Source organism: Coregonus clupeaformis, chromosome 17 (assembly GCF_020615455.1).
Source record: "Coregonus clupeaformis isolate EN_2021a chromosome 17, ASM2061545v1, whole genome shotgun sequence".
Classification (NCBI taxonomy): Eukaryota; Metazoa; Chordata; class Actinopteri; order Salmoniformes; family Salmonidae; genus Coregonus; species Coregonus clupeaformis.
Window position 1 is genome coordinate 38964623 of NC_059208.1, and position 23538 is coordinate 38988160.

Below are 23538 nucleotides of genomic sequence, written 5' to 3' on the forward strand. Positions count from 1 at the left end.
GATCAGAAAAGGGAGCCAACTAATGATCTACATCTATAACAAATTGTAACAAAAAGGGGGAAATTAGGAATAAATCTATTCTAGATTTTCATGACATAGTTTTGTTGGTCCAGGTATAACCCTTTGCTTCCGGATTGAAATAACACCAGGCATCATCAACAGAGAGATCCTTGCGTAATGTTGTGTTGATATTGCTATTTTGAGAGCTTTGACTCATTCTAGGAGGAAAACGATCAACAGAATCATCAGGTGTTTCGTTAAAATCCCCTTAGAGAATTAGAAAAGCCTGAGTATTTGTTGTGTAAATCCTGTAATTCTCTGGTAAGTTGGGCAAAAAGGGTCTTATTTGGAGCATGTGAGTTATGTCCATACATATTACAGATGGTGAAAATAGCATTGTCAAGTTTAACAGTTACTATGACCCATCTCACATCCTGTGAAGATGTCACCTTTAAACTTGTGGATAAGCGTCGAAACACCAGCAGAATGGTTTGATCCATGACTGAGATAGGCCATGTCTCCCCATTGTGGCTTCCAAAATTTCAAGTCACTTTCACACGAATGAGTTTCCTGAAGAAGGACAAAATCTGCAGTACTGCGTTTACAATATAAAAATAAGGTTTTGCTTTTTGTAAGATCTCTCAAACCCTTAGCATTCAGGCTAACGATATTGAGTGAGTTGAAAACAAACTTCTGCATTAAAAAAGAAATAAAGACACAAACTAGACAACAGATGTAGTAATGTGAACAATAAAACAAACAGTAAACCTAGACTCCGACGGAAAACTACGCTCAGCTGAGGTAGTGATGGTTAACAGTATAACAAATCCCCTTTTTTATTTTTTGGGTTGGCAAATGTTCATAAATTGTAGTTTGAATGGTAAATTTACTGGTGGCGGTACAGTAAATGTACTCTTGGAAGTACTCACAGTTCAAGTGTGGTTCATGTCATGTCACCAGAGTTAACCAGTAATCTTTCTTCATTCGATGAACGCGTGTGGGCCCTTGAACCCAGCCTTCTTTCCCTCTTGTCGAGCATTCTGTATAAGCGGCCACAGTTTCTCACTGGCAGTCTGATGCTGCGGTATCAGAGCCTCTTTGATGCGGAGCTTCTTCTTGTCCAGAAACTTGTTCCCCTTGGCCATTTTCCAGATGCTGTCCCTGAAGTGGTGCATAGTGAAGCGCAGGATGATATTGCGAGGGGGTCCACCAGATCTTCGTTTCCCAAGTCGATCACATTTCTTAGCTTGTCTTTGATGCACGGAGCCACCATTATTTTGGGATTGCAGTTTCTTCAGCTCGTTGTCTAGGAACGTTACATTTTCCTTGTTCTCTCTCACAACTGTGTGAAGCTGACGGACAGTCTCTGACAAATTATCAATCTTCTTTGATGTTTCTTCGGTAGCCTGCTCTATGATGGACACTTTGGAGAACGTGGCGTCTTGTTTAGTAGTCAGGGTCTGGATCACTTTTTTCTCCAGTGGATTTTTAATTAGGGTCTGAGGTAAAGAGGTTGCAAGGATCTCGTCCTGGTCCGTCTTGTTCTTTCTCTTGCTTGAGCTCATGGCATCTTGTGTATCCATGCTGTTCTGGCTCTCGTCGTAGCTAGCTAGCATGCCTGCCGTCTTCTGTGAGGCTTGGATATTCCGTCTTCTGTTGTCTTTCTGTCATGTTCTTCCCATTCAACTTGACAAAAATGAACTCTAAACTTGCCATGTGTAGCCAAAACAAGTTATAGTTAGTTTCTTGCTACATTGATAGCCAACATTAGACTGTTAACCACCTAACCCTCAAAGTTGCTTGGACAAGTGAGAAAACACTCCCTCTCACAGCGACGCCATCTTGGCCCACCCAAGGATGACTCTTATCCCTTGCTATCATCTCCATTGAGAGTCGAGACCGAGATACTTAAATTGAGGGCCAACAGAGAGGAGTTTTACAGTTCAGTCACTTATGTCTTTACCCAGAAGGATAGACGGATGGACTTTGTTTACAAGTAAGTGCAAGTGTTTATTTTACAATACTACTATTATTACATTACATGTCTATTGTGTAAGTATATATCCCAATCAGTAGTGCTGACTACTAGGCATTTTGTGTGTGTAGCGCTGTCTACAAGTAGGCCTACTCGCTGGCATGTCTGTTGTGCTGAAAATCGCCTGTTCGTGCAGGGCAGTTGTGTGGGGCATAAGCTATTAGGGCCTGTGAATGTGTGTCTAATGGTTGTGCCTCCTACCTGCTGCTGTTTGATGGTTGGTTGTGGTTATTTGATGGTTACCTTTGTGATTGTGTCATACCGATAAACGCCATAGAAAAAATCTGCTTTATGAACGTTGTGTGTGTATGTGTGTGAGTATGTGTGTGTGCGTGCGTCACCGCACGCCACTGCTTATTGCCATTCTCTTATTATCTTCCTCTAGCTTTTGTGGCAATGTGCAATGTATCCCCTTCTTTTTATTTTATATTAGGGCTGTTGTATTTTATTTATGTACTGGGTTTTATTTGTTACAGGGCTCTTACAAAATAGTTTTATCTTTATGTGAATCCCTGTTTAAATAAAGGTTATTAAAAAAGATATACATTCTACTAGGCCTAACCCTGAATGCAGAAGTTAGGCCTACACATGTAATAATATTGATACACCAATATTAATTGGGTAGATTACAATAATTGTAGTGTCATGGAGGCACACCTTGTTTTCCTCCCTGGTCCCATTGCATATTGACAGGCTACATGTATGACATCTACCATTGTGTCCTCCTGGCTCTGCCGACTGCTGTATCTGCTGCTTTCCTGATACAACTTGTAGATCTGTCATACTGCATGTAGATGTTTATGCCATTAAACAATAATATAGGATTATATTGGATCCTAATCATTCTTAACAATGTCTTCATAAAGCACAGACCACACATTGGAAACTGAAGAAGATTTATTATATGGAGATAAATGGGGGAGTAGATAGAGAAAGAGAAAGAATGCGAGAGCTCCTTCACAGGTATAGGGACAGGAGTGAGCTTTAGGAGATGGTAGATAGGTGGACCCAGGGGCTCCGCCATTTTCTGCCACAGGAGCATAGCTTCCATCTGATTCAATATTCTCTCTGCCCCTTTGCACTTATTCAGTTTCTGTCTTTTCTTGCCCTCTGCAGTGCCAGTGTCCTCCTCCATGGTCACAATGGACCCCTGCTTCTCTTCCACTGTGAACTTCAACCTGCCCTGATTGGGATCAGTTCCCTCATCCATGGTGACCACAGTCACCTGCTCTGCGTCCGTCACCACGGGCCCCCCATCAACTGCCTCCTCCATTGTGACCACGGTCACCTTCTCCGCCTCCTCCATCACCACGGCCCCTCCTCAACAGCCTCCTCCATGGTGACCACGGTCACCTGCTCCGCCATCACCACGGGCCCCTCCTCAGCTGCCTCCTCCATTGTGACCACTGTCACCTTCTCCGCCTCCTCCATCACCACGGGCCCCTCCTCAACGGCCTCCTCCATGGTGACCATGGTCACCTGCTCCGCCATCACCACGGGCCCCTCCTCAGCTGCCTCTTCTATGGTGACAACGGTCACCTTCTCTGCATCCTCCATCACCATGGGCCCTTCCTCAGCTGCCTCCTCCTGGTTGGCTGGCTCATAAGCCGATAGCTCTAGTCCTGGACCTGCTGATTCAAGGTGCTAGATTCCTGAGATTGGAAGATGAGACTGGAAGACTGACCGAAACGCTCAACTCTGTGCCCATCACTTTGAAGATTAGTCAGCCTCACCTGGACTGCTGTGCCCACCATTTTCTCCTTCCCAGGTCATCTACAAAAATGGTCAAAAGGCCCCAGGGAAAAAAAAGTAAGGTAAATACAGAGGTAAGTGGCAACGTTATCATGCTGCACATGATCACACTTACTGCTGAGGTTGAGGATCTTGAGGTAGAGGTTGTTGATAATGATGGTACAGACATTGATCACAGCGATATCACTGTGATGATGGATCTGCATGATGATACTACTTTTGTGTCAGATGTAGGCCCATCACAATGATATAGCTGTGACGGTGGATGTATGTGAGTAAAGTGTGGTGTCGGACTCTATCGATCATGGTTATGACGTTCATTTTCTTGCTTAAAATGCTATTTCTGTATTATTTGTGTATTTATCTTGAAGTCATCTTTTAAACCCATTTGGGCAAGCTGTCAAGTCTGTTTGTCTTTTATGTTTTGATTTGAGGCTTTTACTCTGCTGAACCCCTTTTCTTCACATTGCATGACAGACAATGTTAGTGTTTTCTTTTTCACATCTTTGCACTTGTCAATTACACTTGTCTGTTAATAAAATCAGCCTGTTCTCATAGACTAGATGTAACATAGTAAACGTAAATCTGGGACACCCACGTTTGGTATGTTACATAACTTAAGGCAAAAAACGAAGGAGGGTGGTTGGTCAGGATGGATGGATGGATGGGTAGGCGTATAACGCAAACGTCTAGTAACCCAAAGGTTGCGTGTTCGAATCTCATCATGGACAACTTTAGCATTTTAGCTAATTAGCAACTACTTTTTTGCTTCTTTGCAACTACTTTGCATGTTAGCTACCCCTTCCCCTAACCTTAACCCTTTAACCTATTTTAACCTTAACCCTAACCCTAACCCTAACCCCTAAGCTAGCTAACTTTACCCACATAGCTAACATTAGCATTAGCCACCTAGCCATCTAGCTAAAATTAGCCACAACAAATTGGAATTTGTAAAATATCATGCATATTGCGAATTTGTAACATATTTTACAAATTGCAATTCGTAACATATCATACGAATTGTAATTCACAACATATTATACGAAATGGATGATGGACATCCACAAATGAACACATACCATACGAAACGTAACATATCATTCTAAATGGAGGGAGACAGATTTAAGTTTACTATATTACATCTACCCCTGAGTCCAGGTTGGTAAGATACGTGCTCTGTCACTAGAAACACACTCTGAAACAAAATTGAGCGAAGAAGAGCACTTTGAAGGCAGTTCACTGAATTTGAACGAAAACTGAGCCAAAACAAAACAAAAGCAGAACACTTTGAGGAAAATGCACTCAATGAATAAAACAATATAGCAATAAACTCAAATAAGCAATACACTGTGGGGTTGCTACTGCTGCACAGAAATGAAATGAATCAAAACGAGGAAAAACTCTCCAGTGAAACAATTCTTCCTGCTATGCTCTGCGTCCACCTTGCCCCCTACCCAGAATGCTCTCATCTCTGCTCATCCACAGCACACTACCAGATCATACTAGTAGAGTACCTGTGTCAGTGTCTGTCTCCACAGAGAGAAAACCACAGTGCTCTTTCATGTGGTTGTTTGTCTTTTTTCGCCGGGGCTGTCTGTTTTGAAGCCTGTGTAGAATGACTCCCTTGGCGTAAGATGAGGGGTCAAGAGGCGCTCAGTGCTGCCTGAAACTCAAGCCTCTCACCGACACCCTATCAGAACTCTGGGAACGCTGTGCTCCGCGCTAAGTCAACTTGGCTGCGTCCGAGCGCAAATATCTTGCGAAGCATTGCATGGACCGGTGCTGCTGGCAGGGGCTCACACAAGTCGGCCTCCAAACCTCCAAACAGAGATTTGGGAACACTGGGGGATGAATTTGGGGAATGTGTAGGACGTGGGGGTTTCTATGTCTCTGAGTCTATTAGCAGTCTAGGCCACTTTAAGTTGGACTTGATTGATCATGGAATGTGAAGGGGGATTTCTGAGCGTAAAGTGTACATATTCGCTCTACTGGTTTACAGTAAACTGAAATATTGCATTTAACAAACAATTACAGCATGGTCAAGCAAGTTAATGTTTCTGACAGTTTACTAAACAACTACTGATTTAGAACCACAGAGAGTTACCGCAAGTCAGCACAAAGATAACAGGAGCACTGCCTCCACTATTCAGCACCATTTCAACTTAAACATTTTAACATAATTAAATCAACTAGGCTATACACTGACTGTACAACACATTAGGCACACCTTCCTAATATTGAGTGCACCCCCTTTTGCCCTCACAACAGTCTCAATATGTTGGGCATGGACTCTACAAGGTGTCGAAAGTATTCCACAGGGATGCTGGCCCATGTTGACTCCAATGCTTCCCACAGTTGTGTCAAGTTGGCTAAGTGTCCTTTGGGTGGTGGACCATTCTTGATACACACAGGAAACTGTTGAGCATGAAAAACCCAGCAGCGTTGCAGTTCTTGACACAATCAAACCGATGTGCCTGGCACTTACTACCATACCCCGTTCAAAGGCACTTAAATATTTTGTCTTTCCCATTCAACCTCTGAATAACACACATACACAATCCTTGTCTCAGTTGTCTCAAGGCTAAAAAATCCTTCTTTAACCTGTCTCCTCCCCTTCATCTACACTGATTGAAGTGGATTTAACAAGTGACATCAGGTGATTTGATTGGTGTGAAGCCATATCCAAACTGGCCTCACTTGGGGCGTGGTTTTGCTGCTGGCATCTATCAATCAAACGCTACGGTAGCAACATGTCATACTATTTTTGTCCAGACAGCATCAGATACAGACAGTACACAACGATTGCCCATGAAAGTCTAATAGCGTTTTGTCATTCTCTTACTGACACTATCGATTTGTGGCTTACAGATTATTTTGGGAGTTTGTTCTACGTGGGGAGAAGATACTGTAGGCACAGGACACCCGATTTGCCTGCATGTTATTGTTGGGGTAAAGTAGTATACAGATACCTCAAAAAACTACTTAAGTAGTACTTTAAAGTAGTTCTACTTCAGTACTTTACACCACTGGTTGGCTGAATGTTCCAGGTAGGGTCCTGAATGTTCTTCAGCTGGTGAACCTCGTCTTGTGTTGGGCATTGGCAGCTGATCTGGCAGAACTTCATGAGCTCCATGACCTTGAACTCATAGACTATACACTTTGGCTCTTGCCAGCCCCGTTTAGTCTTTTGCTCTTCTGAGTCAGATGATTTTGAGCTTGAACTTGTTCCCGGCTGAAAACTTTAATCCAATGGGTCTACAGGATCTGTACTACTAAAGCTGGTGTGAAGGTCATCATCATCAACATCAGGATTAGTCTGAAGGACAGACACTAATCAGTGATTAGCCAACATTTTACTACTTTGACGACTCAATACACACTCAAACAAGGTACTATACCCACCCATCCCCCTCATGTCAATAGATCATGCATACTAACCTTCACACACAATACTCATCCCCAACATACACCAGGCAGTCACCCCCACCATCCCCTCCTTACTAATAACTCTTATTTTCTCAGATTTAAACTTCAAGCTTTGCATAAACAATCAACTAAGCCTCCATAATACAGATAAAACTACAGTAGAAGTTGTACCCTACTTATAAACACACCAACTATGACAAGAAGACACAGACAATGTTAATGACTAGCTCCAGTATATTTATTTGCTCATCATGGAGTCATGGAAAGATTTAGTGACTTACACTAGTTCCTGGTGCTGAGCTTGATGCCGCTGCAGATGTTGATGGGATCGGACTCTGTAAATAGAACACATAGGCCAGTCACGTTACCCTCTGCGGTATTTAGTTAGATAGCTAACAGTTAGATACGGTCCGGTAGGCTGTAGCTAACGTAACCTAACGTAGCTAACGTTAGCTAGCAATGTTACAAATCACATTGCCAAATAGCAGTTGGCTAATTACATTGATTTGCTTTGTAATGGCTAACCAGCGTATTATGAAAGCTAGCTAGATTTTGGTTTAGATAAACAAATGTAGTTTGTTAGCTAGCTAAGTTAACTACGTTACCTCTGCTCGACTTCTTAGTAAGGTAATCGATTAAATGTTACCCCAGCAACCTATGCTTGCTTGTAGTTTTCACATCCAGGTACTGAGCACCACAACATGACTAAAGTAACGTTAGCTACCTATTGACACCCATTCTCAACTGGCTCCATTTCGACAGGGGCGGACCTAGGTCCTGAAATCGATATCAATTCTGGATATTGTGGTTTGCTTACAACCAGGAAAAGTAGATAGCCCGTTTCTGCCGGTGAGATGCAGAAACACTTGTATTTTCGTGTAGTGAGAAAATTCTTGATTTTTATGACATATTATATGTTAATATAATTAACCCAATGAGTCCCACCGCGACGGCGGCACGTTTTGTACTTCTAACCCCTTTTAAATATTGAGTGTTTGAGCTATATACTTTTGATTTGTCTATTTCTTCTTCATCCGTTGGTACCAACCATTAGTCTGTGTGATCAACAGGGGCTGAGCTACAGCAGTGTTTGTGAGACAAGAGTGGGCCTGTGGCCAGGTCTTTTTTACAAAAACGTCTGTAGAGTCCGAATGGTTTGAGCTACAAACTACTAAAACCTATTTATGAAAAGCTGAGACTCTCACGAACACGCACATGTTTTGCTCTATGACGCTCACAAGCTACACAAAAATCATTAGAAGGTAAGGGGTTCTTCTACATAGAAGATCATAGGAAATCCAAGGACTTAGTGTCTATAATACTGTAAAAGCTCACATAGTTGCTGTCACAAACACCAAACTCCACACGGTTGTCACTGAATAGTTGGATATTCATTTCCCACTGAGCAAACTATTTATGTGCTTACATCATTCATATAAATCAATTTATATTTGTCAATAAAAGTCATGAATTGAATGAACTGTTTATGTCAAATTGTTTTGTGTTCTGCTTGTAGCCATGGTTGTCCTGAAAAGAAAATGGTAAACACTTAATTGTGAGGCTGAATATAAGGGCTGGACATGCAGATAAATGAAAGTCAGATAAATGAAAAGCCAATTTTTGGTTGGTCTTGGGACTGATAGGGTTATTAATGGAGATATGCAGTGAAAGAGCAGCGGTGAAATTTCCCTTTAAGGCCATAGCTTCTCTCCCTTCAAGCTTCACTGCCAAATAGATTTTGCTGTCGCCCACACACACAACAGCTTTAGAAACATCAAACACAAAAGCTTTTTATATGCAGATGTTTTCAGGATTGGTTTCACATTCTAACATGATAGCCTACCCGGGTGCTCTCTCTATGCACAATATGTAAATGGTTATCCATTTTAAGACACCATGTAGCATAAGCACTTTTAGTCTTGATAATGGCTAGATGGTTAGTGGCTTATGTATTACTGAACAAAAATATAATCGTAACATGGAAAGTGTTGGTCCCATGTTTCAGGAGCTGAAATAAAAGATCCCAGAAATGTTCCATTCACACAAAAAGCGTATTTCTCTCAAATTTTGTGCACAAATTTGTTTACATCCCTGTTAGTGAGCATTTCTCCTTTGCCGAGATAATCCATCCACCTGACAGGTGTAGCATGTCAAGAAGCTGATTAAACAGCATGATCATTACACAGGTGCACCTTGTGCTGGGGACAATAAAATGCCAGTCTAAAATGTGCAGTTTTGTCACACAACACAATGCCACAATTGTCTCAAGTTCTGAGGGAGCGTGCAATTGGCAGGCTGACTGCAGAAATGTCCACCAGAGCTGTTGCCAGAGAATTGAATGTCCATTTCTCTACCATAATCTGCCTCCAACATTTGCTGATGTCAACGTTGAGAACTGAGTGCCCCATGGTGGCGGTGGGGTTATGGTATGGGCAGGCATAAACTACAAACACAATTGCATTTTATCGATGGCAATTTGAATGCACAGAGATATCGTGGTGAAATCCTGAGGCCCATTATCGTGCCATTCATCCGCCTCCATCACCTCATGTTTCAGCATGATAATGCACGGCCACATGTCGCAAGGATCTGTCCACAATTCCTGGAAGCTGAAAATGTCCCAGTTCTTCCATGGACTGCATACTCATCAGACATGTCACCCATTGAGCATGTTTGGGATGCTCTGGATCAACGTGTATGACAGCGTGTTCCAGTTCCCGCCAATATCCAGTAACTTCGCACAGCCATTGAAGAGGAGTGGAACAACATTCCACAGGCCATAGCCTGATCAACTCTATGCAAAGGAACTATACTGGACTTTGAGCAAACTGGAAACCACATATCCTGATGCTGCATTTATTGTAGCTGGGGACTTTAACAAATCAAATCTGAGGAAAACGCTACCAATGTTCTATCAACACTGCCTGTAGTGCTCGCGCTTCAAAAACTCTCTACCATTGTTACTCTCCCTACAAGGCCCTCCCCCGCCCTCCTTTCGGCAAATCAGATCACGACTCCATTCTGCTCCTCCCTTCCTATAGGCAGAAATCCCAAACAGGAAGTACCCATGCTAAGGTCGCATGCTTCAAGATTGTTTTGATCACGCGGACTGGGATATGTTCTGGGTTGCCTCTGAGAATAACATTGACGTATACACTGACATGTTGACTGAGTTCATCAGGAAGTGTATAGGGGATGTTGTTCCCACTGTGACTATTAAAACCTACCCAAATCAAAAACCGTGAATAGATGGCAGCATTCGTGTAAAACTGAAAGTCCCCACTTGCTTCAAGATGTCCACCATTGTTCCCGTACCCAAGAAAGCAAAGGTAACTGAACTAAATGACTATCGCCCTGTAGCACTCACCACGAGAGGTTAATTAAGGATCATATCACCTCCACCTTACCAGACACCCTAGACCCACTTGAATTTGCATACCGCCTCCCAATAGATCCACAGATGATGCAATCGCCATCGCACTGCACACTCCCCTATCCCATCTGGACAAGAGGAATACCTATTTAAGAATGCTGTTAATTGACTACAGCTAATCCTTCAACACCATAGTACCCTCCAAGCTCCTCATTAAGCTTGGGGCCCTGGGTCTGAACCCTGCCCTGTGCAACTGGGTCCTGGTCTTCCTGCCGGCCACCCCCAGGTGGTGAAGGTAGTAAACAACACCTCCACTACGTTGATCCTAAACATAGGGGCCCCTCAAGGGTGCATGCTCAGCCCCCTCCTGTACTCCCTGTTCACCCATGACTGCGTGGCCACGCACGCCTCCAACTCAATCATCACAACAGTAGTAGGCCTGATTACCAACAATGACGAGACAGCCTACAGGGAGGAGGTGAGTACCCTGGCGGAGTGGTGCCAGGAAAATAACTTCTCCCTCAACGTCAACAAAACGAAGGAGCTGATCGTGGACTTCAGGAGACAGCAGAGAGAGCACGCCCCCGGGCCACAGTGGAGAAGATGAAAACCTTTATGTTCCTTGGCGTACACATCACTGAAAATCTGAAATGGTCCACCCACACAGATAGTGTGGTGAAGAACACGCAACAGCACCTCTTCAACTTCAGGAGGCTGAAGAAATTTGGATTGGCCCCTAAGACCCTTTTACAGATGCATCATTGAGAGTATCCTGTCGGGCTGTATCACCGCCTGGTACAGCAACTGCACTGCCCGCAACCACAGGGCTCTCCAGGAGGATGGTGCGGTCTACCCAACGCATCACCGGGGGCACACTGTCTGCCCTCCAGGACACCTACAGCACCCGATGTCACAGGAAGGCTAAAAAGATCATCAAGGACATCAACCACCCGAGCCACGGCCTGTTCACTCAGCTATCATCCACAGGGTGAGATCAGTACAGCTGAATATTCTATCCACATACTGTCCATAATGTCTATACATCCCATCACACACACATATATATATATATATATATATATATATATATATATATATATATATATATATATATATACTCCGGACATTTCTCATCCTGATATTTATATAATTCTTAATTCCATTCCACACGCAATATCATCTGCTAAATATGTGTATGTGACCAATAAAATATAATTTATTTGATGTCGTGCTGCGTGAGGCAAATGGTGGTCACACCAGATACTGACTGGTTTTCTGATCCACAGCCCTACTTTTATTTTAAGGTATCTGTGACCAACAGATGCATATCTGTATTCCCAGTCATGTGAAATCCATAGATTAGGGCCTAATGAATTTATTTCAATTGACTGATTGCCTTATATGAACTGTAACTCAGTAAAACCTTTGAAATTGTTGCATGTTGCGTTCATATTTTTGTGCAGTATAGTATAGTGACTGACTGACTCATCCCTCAGTGCCTTTGGCTGGTAGTCTAAAATACGATGTACTGTGGGGCCATCTGGTGGTGAATATAAAAAATGAATTTCTACAGAGGGCTGACTGAAAGGGTCGGAAAACTGTTATGATTATGGATCAGAGTGTCAGAACAGATGTTATGCTGTTTATGACTGACTGTTTATGGATTGCAGTTAGCAGCCAAATGACTGTAAAGCTAAATGACACTGTACATTATACTGTCATATAGCCTATATGTATCCAGGCTCTGTCGTAGCCGGCCACGACCGGGAGACCCATGGGGCGGCGCACAATTGGCTCAGCGTCGTCCAGGGTAGGGGAGGGCATGACCGGCAGGGATGTAGCTCAATTGGTAGAGCATGGCGTTTGCAATGCCAGGGTTGTGGGTTCGATTCCCATGGGGGGCCAGTATAAAAAAAATGATGTATGTACTCACTAACTGTAAGTCGCTCTGGATAAGAGCGTCTGCTAAATGACTAAAATGTAATGTAAATGTGTTTATCTGAGATTCAGCCTAGATCAGTTTTGAAGGTGGTATTAATTGAAGTGCAATATATCCTTCCATTGAGTTTTGAGTTCCATGGGGACTTTCTTGTCTCCACACACACAAACTCACACAAGAAAACAAACCTGTGCTCTGACATGTGAGTAACTTGTGGAACAATGTAACAGTATCTGGCTTGTCTCCAGTTTTCTACTACGGTAAAGAGCAGGGCCCTGTGGACCCCTGCTACTCAGTGGACAGAAAATCCAACGCAGGCTCAGTGACAACCTTCCACCTCCCCACTACCCTAGAGGACAAGGGCCCAGGCAGACACAACCCATTCCTCTCTGCACTACCTCCGCCTCAGTGGACCCTCTCTGTTCTGTCCTAAGACCATAAGCAGGAACAGGGACAGCCCTTGCCTTCCCCTTCTACCCAAGCTCCAGAGGAAACTCTATCTAGTGTACAGAAGACCATAGGCAGGCAGAAAGAGCCTGTTCCCCTCCCTCCTAACACCAATGGACAGTACCTTCCTCTCTACCCCAAATGACATAATACCATAGGCAGACAGACTCAACCCTCTACCCTCCCTACTACACCAGATGACAGAAGACCATAGGCAGGCCAGGCAGACTCAGCCCTCTCCCCTCTCAACTCACCCCATGGACAGAGAACCATAGGGCAAATACACTATACACTGCGCTTTCCCCTCCCTCCCAACCCCAGCCCCAATGGACACAGATCTCTCTTCTCCCTATTACTACCACATAGGACCATGAGCAGACTGATACAGCCCTCTCCCCTCCCTACTATCCCAGAGGACCATATGCAGCCACAGACATCCCTGAGGCCTGTTCACCCTCCCTCCCCTCCCAGAAAGCCGGGGTGATGAGTGATGGGTCCTCCTCCAGACAGCATGTCTGGACCCACACTCCCTCAGCCGTGTCACAGCTCTTAGGGGCCCTGTGCACCGTAAACACAGTTTCCCACACAAACACTGAGTGACCATTTTACTGCTCTTAAACAGTTTTTGTAGTTTTGGCCCCTTTTAAAGAGACCAAGAGTTGACAAATTCATAAAGCATAGTGAGTTTTTAGTAACTAGGCCAAAGTTTGTCTATGAGTATATGAACATGACTGTATTGTTTTAGCCAAGTGACATATGTTCAGTAAAATACCATAGTATATTAAAGTAGAGGGGCCAGTGTGAATTGATCTTTGTTGGCGTTTAGTTGAGGGTGTGGTTTCACTGTGCCTCCAAAAGGTGGCAGTCACGTGCCAGGCAGTGTAACTATAGAGGCCCTCAGTGGCGAAATTAAAAGGTTATAGGTTTTCTTTTTCTATGAATAACTTTCAAACAACACTAGGACTAGATTTTTAACATTTAACGTGTGGAATTAGCAATACAGATTATCCTATCTCTGATGAATCAATCTATTTATATGGTGTCAACTGTTTTTGGATGCATCCAAAATCCAGTTATCTACTAACTATTTGAGCGATTACGTGTTTTCTCACTTGCAAATGTCTCTTTAATTTCTCTGTGCCTTCCTTCCACCACATACTTTCCCATGGTTTTATGATGAATCGTACACAAGTTATATGTTTGTTACTGTATAGCTTCAAACCCCATGTTAACCAGTAACAGTGAGGTACATGTTTCTGTTCATCACCATGAGGGTACTCTGTGAGTGGAGGTAAAATATCTCAAACAACTATCTGTTTGGTTGACTGATATTTATTCTTCCTTTGTGTTGGGCTCCCGCCTGTTGGAATATATTTCACAGCTTCGATAAATCAATATATCAGAGTCTTGTCTCGGAATGTTACATTTTATCCCAGCCCTATTCCCACCGCAACAATCCATTACACTCCACAGCCATTCCCAGAAAGACCATAGAGGGTGAAGAGAGGAGAGACCACATGGCATAAGGATGATTTATAGGAATTCAACTTTTACGGTTTCTTATTCTGTAGGTGGACCAGATTGAGGAATAGGGGTTGTAACCCAAGTCCTGTAAAACACAGTTGGAATCAGCACGTCTTTGTGAGATTGGCAGAGTTCTCTCTACTGACATTATTGAATGAAGAAACTTTGAAGTTTTTGTGTCTTCTGCTTTCATTTGGATTAATCATCAAATAAAAGTGACTATTTATTCAGCTGATTGTCACGCCCTGACTCAGGGGACTCGTATATGTTGAGTCAGGGTGTGTATGTTCCTTGTTGTGTTTATCCATGTTGTACATTCTAGTATGTATAGATCTATGTTGGCCGGTGTGGTTCCCAATCAGAGGCAGCTGTCGCTCGTTGTCTCTGATTGGGGACCATACTTAGGCAGCCTATTGGCACTAGTGGGTTGTGGGATCTTGTTCCAGTTAAGGTATGTTGTGTTGTGCTGCCTTGGACTTCACGGTTCGTTTGTTGTTTTGTCGTGGTGTTTAATATTCAATAAACATGTACGCATATCACGCTGCGCCTTGGTCCGTCCCGTCGATGAACGAACGTGACACTGATTCAACAACATTGGTTTAAAACTATCTATCCAGCATCCTTTTGCTGGGATCACTGCTGATTTTCAATAAGATTCTGCAAGACATCATATAAAGACTTACGAATACAGAGTTTATTCTAGCAAACACTCCTCTATCAAGAATTATAACACAGATGACAAGACAAATTATAAGTCTTCACCTCATGAGAGTAATCTTCAGTCATCTTCTTGCTGATTTTTGACCATTGCTCTCTGATAGCTTTGATCAACTTCACCGGCACCTCAGTGCACATAACACACAGCCTTGATCGATAACCCACTATCCTGCCCTATAGGGGCAGTGGCTATCAGCCCTCTTTAAGACCAGTCTACCCCCTGGGATGGTGGACTATAGCTGGACTGCACACGCACCTTTGATCTGCCCCACAAAGCACTCCAGCGTATTTGACTTTAGATTAGATACCCACCGTTTCCATAATGGCGTCCTGAGCTATTCTGTTTGCAGACTTAGAGTGACTCAGAAAAAACTGGACATTAGTGAGTAGTAATCATGTTAACGCTGCTATCTGAGACCCTGCCAAGGGAGTCCAGGTGCTCTTGGGGTTAAGTATCTCTCAAGTCGACCATGATTCAGACTTAAAGGATTGTCTGTGTAACCTGTGGGCCACTATCACCCCCCCCCCCCCCACCTCTGACCCCCTTCCAGTCGCGTGCCTGTGTGTTGATGAATGAAGGGCCCTTAAGACGGCAGGTTTGAATTACCGGCCTGATGATGACTCCTGCAGTGCTTGTAACCTTTCCTCAGTCCAGACACTGCAGCCGAGATAAAGAAAGGTTGTCTGGACCATTACATCAGGAGCTGAAATGGAACACACACACACACACAGACACAAACACACACACACCACCCACCTCCTGTCTAATCTGTAATCTCATGAGAAACCAGTGTTTAATCAGAAACAGTCATAGTCAGTCCTCAGACACTCCTATTTGTACTGTTCAGAAACCGATGTCCCCAATTCCACAAGAAAGGTTTGCTGCAATCCGTTTCCTGTTGGGTATAAGATTATTCTCTATGGGGAACATGATGGTGCGAACAAATTGGTACTACTAACTGTTGAGCACATAATACAGTGCATTTGGAAAGTATTCAGACCCCTTCACCTTTTCCACATTTTGTTACGTTACAGCCTTATTATAAAATTGATAAAATTCTTTTTTTCCTCATCGATCTACACACAATAGCCCATAATGACAAAGTGATACCAGGTTTTTAGAAATGTTTTCAAATGTATTAAAAATAAAAACATAAATACCTTATTTACATACGTATTCAGACCCTTTGCTATGAGACTCGAAATTAAGCTCAGGTGCATCCTGTTTCCGTTGATCATCCTTGAGATGTTTCTACAACTTCATTGGAGTCCACCTGTGGTAAATTCAATTGATTGGACATGATTTGGAAAGGCACACACCTGTCTATATAAGGTCCCACAGTTGACAGTGCATGTCAGAGCAAAAATCAAGCCATGAGGTTGAAGGAATTGTCCATAGCGCTCCGAGACAGGATTGTGTCGAGGCACAGACGTGGGGAAGGGTACCAAAAAATGTATGCAGCATTGAAGGTCCCCATTCTTAAATGGAAGAAGCTTGGAACCACCAAGACTCTTCCTAGAGCTGGCCACCCGGCCAAACTGAGCAATCGGGGGAGAAGGGCCTTGCTCAGGGAGGTGACCAAGAACCTGATGTTCACTCTGACAGAGCTCCAGAGTTCCTCTGTGGAGATGGGAGAACCTTCCAGAAGGACAACCATCTCTGCAGTACTCCACGAATCAGGCCTTTATAGCCCGCTTGGTGTTTGGCACCTAAACAAGATTCTCTGGTCTGATGAAACCAAGATTGAACTCTTTGGCCTGAATGCCAATCGTCACGTCTGGAGGAAACCTTGAACCATCCCTACGGTGAAGCATGGTGGTGGCAGCATCATGCTGTTGGGATGTTTTTCAGCAGCAGGGACTAGTGACTAGTCAAGATCGAGGTAAAGATGAATGGAGCAAAGTACAGAGAGGTCCTTGATGAAAACCTGCTCCAGAGTGCTCAGGACCTCAGACTGGGGCGAAGGTTCACCTTCCAACAGGACAACGAACCTAAGCACACAGCCAAGACAACGCAGGAGTGACTTCGGGACAAGTCTCTGAATGTCCTTGAGTGGCCCAGCCAGAGCCCGGACTTGAACCCGATCGAACATCTCCGGAGAGACCTGAAAATAGCTGTGCAGCGATGCTCCCAATCCAACCTGACAGAGCTTGAGAGGATCTGCAGAGAAGAATGGGAAAAACTCCCCAAATACAGACTCGAGGCTGTAATCGCTGCCAAACATGCTTCAACAAAGTACTGAGTAAAGGGTCTGAATAATTTTTAAAAAAATAGTTTTTGCTTTATGGGGTATTGTCTGTTTAATCAATTTTCGAATGCGGCTGTAACGTAACAAAAAAGTCAAGGGGTCTGAATACTTTCCGAATGCACTGTAAATGCATTAAAGGGTTAAATGGTCTGATGTGATTCCCTTCAACTATGCAGTGTGCTGGTGAATTATTAAATTTTTATATGAGTACCATATTGTATTATATTTTCCTCCTTTTAAACGGAGTAATGGATTTATCATTGTTGTGTGTATAAGAATTGTTATCATTGTTGTGTGTATAAGAATTACACACTGTATCTCCGTACATTTATTTGGGCCAGTGTGGTTAAGATGAACTGGAAGGCCATTTTATAGTTGCTGGGTTGCCGTCGGTGATGACAGACATGCATATCATGATAGTATAAGATGACGCTGCGGAGGATAGCTGCCGTCTTACAGGCTTCTGACCAATTCTGCTATCTTGTGTGTTTTTTAAAGCTGATCTTAACTTTTTTTGTGCATAATATTTCCGCCATCATTTCCTATGACCGAAAACAGATTCTGGACATCAAAACAGTGATCAATAACCTCTATTATGGATGAAGACTTCTACTTCAACGAGTCGGCAGCTCTGGACGTACTGCTTATTCCGGACCAGGCCTTAATCCCCGGGACTTGAAGGAGTAACAGATGGCGCAAGAGAGGCAAATGAGCGGGCTCCCTGACAAGACTATGTTGGCGAGTAAATAAACCGCCTCTACCCTCCGTTCTATTGGGCGAATGTACAATCACTAGAGAACAAACTGGACGAGCTCCGTTCAAAACTATCCTATCAACGGGACCTGAAGAACTGTAATGTCTTATGTTTCTAGCTGGTTTTTCTATGCATTGTCAAGACTGAACGGCGGCTTCGGGTAAGGTTAAGGGGGAGGTGTGTGTCTCTTTGTTAACAACAGCTTGTGTGTGATCTCTAATGTTAAGGATATCTCGAGGTTTTGCTCGCCTGAGGTAGATTACCTCATGATAAGCTGCAAAACATACTATTTACAAACCGATGCTGGCACTAAGACCGCACTCAACGAGCTGTATAGGGCCATAAGCAGAGAAGAAAATGCACATCAGTCTGACCTCATTTTTACCAGCATTTTTACCAGTATTCCAGCAGCACTCCTAGTGGACGGTGATTTTAATGCAGGGAAACTGAAATCTGTCTGACCTCATTTTTACCAGAATGTCACCTGTGCAACTAGAGGTGAAAAAACTCTACATCACCTTTACTCCACACACATAAACACATACAAAGCTCTGCCTTGCCCTCCATTTGACAAATCTGATAACTCCTGAGTCCTTACAAGCAAAAACTCCAACAGGAAGTACCAGTGATGCGCTCAATTTAGAAGTGGTCCAGTGAAGCGGATGCTAACCTACAGGACTGTTTCGCTAGCACAGAGTGGAAAATGTTCTGGGATTCATCCGATAACATTGAGGAGTTTAACACATCAGTTATCAGCTTCACTGATAAGTGCATCGACGACGTCGTCCCCACGGTGACCTTATGTACATATCCCAGCCAGAAGCCATGGATTACAGGCAACATCCGCACTGAGCTAAAGTCTATAGCTGCCGCTTTCAACGAGTGGGACACTAGTCCGGTCGCTTATAAGAAATCCCCCTATGACCTCCGACGAGCCATCAAACAATCAAAACATCAATACAGGACTAAGATCGAATCCTACTATGTCGGCGCCAATGCTCACCGGATGTGGCAGGGCTTGCAAACTATCATGGATTACAAAGGCAAACCTAGCCACGAGCTGCCTGGTGACGCGAGCCTACCAGATGAGCTAAATACCTTCTATGCTCACTTTGAGGCAAGCAACAACGAACCATGCAGGAGAGCACCAGCTGTTCCGGATGACTGTGTAATCTCGCTCTCTGTAGCCGATGTGAGTAAGACCTTTAAACAGGTTAACATCCATAAGGCTGCAGGGCCAGATGGATTACCAGGACGTGTACTCAGAGCATGCGCTGACCAGCTGGCAAGTGTCTTCACTGACATGTTCAAACTCTACCTGACCCAGTCTGTAATACCTATGTTTTTCAAGCAGACCACCATAATCCCTGTGCCAAAGAATGCCAAGGTAACCTGTCCAAATGACTATCGCCCCGTAGCACTCGCATCTGTAGCCATACAATGCTTTGAAAGGCTGGTCATGTCTCACAACAACATCATCCCAGACACCCTGGACCCACTCCAATTGCAAAGTTTTTTCTGTGTCCACGTTTTCCAAACACTAAATATCTGCTCAGAATTAAGATACAATGATGTCTGCAGAAAGAATGGGGTGTCAGCTATGATATGACACATTGACTTTGAAAACATCTATTTTAGTTATCGAACTGCAGTAAGTGAAGTGGATTTACACACGGTAACGGAATTTCATCATGGCTCCCCGATCTTTACTACACAGAAATGCATAATTATGGATATGAATGTCATTCTCTTCATGGTGATGTATCCTAAATAGGTATACAAAGGTATAAATATGCATTATGCTCCTTTGCATATTTAGGTATTATTCTACACACTGGCTATTATTGTCATGAGCTCTGCCTCCAAACGACCAAATTTGGTTGGTCCAGACCTGACCAAATCTGAACCAATCATAGACGTCTATGTTTCACAAGTTTGGACATCAAAGTACAGCACAGTACAGCTCAGAAGAGCACAGCAGAGCACAGAACAGTAGAGTACAGTATAATATAGTTCATTACAGTAGAATTCAGTACAGTACAGCAGAGTACAGTACAATACAGTACATTATAGTGTACTCAACTCTAGTGTGCTCACCTCGGATATCATGAAGAGTTTTCGTGAGGCTGGTCATGGCCCACATCAAGGCCAGCATGTCAGGCACACTGGACCCACTCCAATTTACCTACCGCTCCAACAGATCCACAGAAGATGTCATTTCCATCACTATTCACACGGGCGTAACACATCTGGACAAGAGGAACGCCTATGTGATAAAGCTGTTCATTGATTACAGTTCAGCGTTCAACACTATTGTTCACTATTGTTCCCTCCAAGCTCGACACCAAGCTCAGAGTCCTAGCGGAGCATGAGGTCTGATACCAACAGGCTCAGAGACAGTTTTTATCTACAAGCCATCAGACTGCTGAACACTTGTACTGGACTGCTCACTTGCTCTGATTCGCCGTACCTTAGCACACATCACAACTGCTGCTACCAGATTCTTATTATACTGCTCAATTTATACACTTTACTGTACTCTACTTTTCTTTACTCTACTGTGCTGTATATATTGTGCTGTCAAAACTTGTGAACCCAACTGTGGTTTGTGACTACTATTATTTCCATTGTAGCCAATTCAATTGCAGAAATTCAGTTACAAATTTTGGGGAAATTTGGTAACTGAATTTTGAATTTTAATCACTTAATAATTCATAAACAAAATTGATATCAGTAAAAACACTAACTACAGTAATTGATAGGTCTACCTTTACTTGTTACTTCTGTGAACTTTCATTATCCTCCCTCATGAGAGAGAGAAATGATAAAATATCTTAAAGATACACGACATGGTCAAAAGTATGTGGACACCCCTTCAAATTAGCCCTGACCTCAACCCCATGAATTGGAACGCCGACTGCGAGCCAGGCCTAATCGGCCAACATCAGTGCCCGACCTCACTAATACTCTTGTGTCTGAATGGAAGTAAGTCCCTGCAGCAAGATTCCAACATCTAGTGGAAAGCAAAGGGGGGACCAACTCCATATTAATGCCCATGATTTTGGAATGAGATGTTCGACGAGCAGGTGTCCACATACTCTTGGCCATGTAGTGTATGTGGTTTTTTTTTGTAACGGAATATCAAGGCACAAGGCAATGTTTCTTAAACTTACAGAAGGCAGAAACATTTTTCCAAAACTAAATACAAGAGTTTATATTAGTTGGTAGGTGTCTTTACTTCAAAACTATTGTGTTTTGATGCATTTTTAATACCTTTTAAGACTTTTTCTGGTAGATGTGTTCTAAGACCCCTTTTCCATCTGTTTGACCAGAAATCAAAGCCTTTGCTTATTCTTAATTTTTAGGATGGAAAATGGTTGGAAAGTGTATATTTCAACAAAATATAGACTCATAGCTTTCATTTGACACCCAATTTGACATGCTCCTATGAACTTCACATGTTTGTGCTTATGGGTCTTTTTGCATGGAAATGACCTGAACTTAAAATATCTAACCGCAAAATATGATTATTCAAAGTCCTCGTCCTTAAATCTGAATCTCCTGACGTACATTTTAGAACTGCCCTCAAACCTAATTTAATGTCAAGCTTGAGTATCAAGCTCTCTAACAACTCAAATATGACCATCCCATTTGTTGTTCTACAAATCAAATCCACAGCAATCATCCATTTTCGGGGATACACCTAACATCACAACACAGAGACATTGAATCGAGGAGATAAAATTAAAAATTAAAAACACATAGAGAGGAATGTATTCTGGGTGTATGTTGTCAGAGCAGAGACCAGAGAGGCATTCCTTCACATACAGTAGGTTTTAACGACAAAACAAACAGAGAGTCTTCTACAGTCAACCATCCTTTATCAGGCGCTCTCCGCGACATTCTTTATGTGTTGCCGCATAAATGGAACCCTACAGGTTTCTAGTGGTGGCCGAGCCCCTGCAAGATGAACCGGTGAACCCCACTATCTGCCTGCACATTCCTTTCAATTGGCTGAGTGGGAGCTAAGTCCTTAGTTTAGCATGGCCATAAAGGGCTGGTGTGGCTGATATAGGTCTCCCCTCAACTAGCATGCGCTAGTGAAAGGCTTAATCAGAGAGGATGGTGATTACTGCAGCTATGAGGCGATGGGAGAATGGGAGAGAGCCTAGTCATGAGGCTGTACAGCTGAGCTAATGGTGTTACTTTATGGATAACGTGCTACTGATGGCTGTGTGTACGTTCACACAAACAAACCTACTTATATGGATTAGTCATATACACAAATACTAACTTGTACACATAAACACACATACAACCAGTACATATTTCTGCCCTCAAGGCACAGCTGGCCTCAGAGCAAGGTTGATCAAGGACACAGGAATAAATTACCAAGGAGAAAATGGACCCCGATTTCTCCTAATAATTCTGTCTGAATCTGAGCTGAAAGGGGGACCATCCATAACCCAATGATAGTGTTTGGTAATACATTCCAGGGCTCTTTCAATAGTGCGTGTGTGCTCACTGTTGAGAGGGCCAAATATGAGTACAGAGGTGAAAATGGATGAGATTGTTGCTGCCTCAGTTCAACTGCCAATGCTGAGAGAAAGGTTACAGAAGTTTATTCCTCGCTGAAAGCTGAATTCAGAGTGTAAATTAAGAAAATGACTGATGAGGCTTCATTCAGGCATATTCATTCACTCACCGTAGACGTGGAATCTCAAAGGCTGTTTATAAATCACTTAAAAGGAAAGGAAACCTTTAGTTTCCTCACCAAATTATCATCAATTTCCAAGTCTAACCAAAACACTGTTGTGTCATTTGGAACTCTTTTCAACACTGGCAGGCTGAGCTATTTTTCTAAAAGATGTCCAAACTACCAAACATCCATAAAATATCCCCCCTTAAAATCACACATGTTCACAAATCACCTTTTCTTTTCTTTTTTCGGCACAAGTCTGGAACCCATTTCTGCCAGTTTTCAGATAACAACATGAGTAGCACTTCAATGACACTCCACAGAGCACAGGTTAGCGGTGCACACACAATGACTCCATTCATTAACTGGGCCTGAAATACAATTTCACCGCAGATGCCATCTTTCTACCCGCACACTAGACATTGAGGAGAGACACGGCAATAATATGCCTGAATTTTTTTGGGCAGCTTTCATCCATAAATGTCTCAGGTATGTGTGTTTAAGACGGGACAAAAAATACAATAGTGAAATGAAGCAGCAGTTGGTCTGAACTACGAAATTGAGGTCAGATATATTAAGTCGCTCGAGGGACCTTGTGTCGGTTTTTAGATGAATCGTGTTCT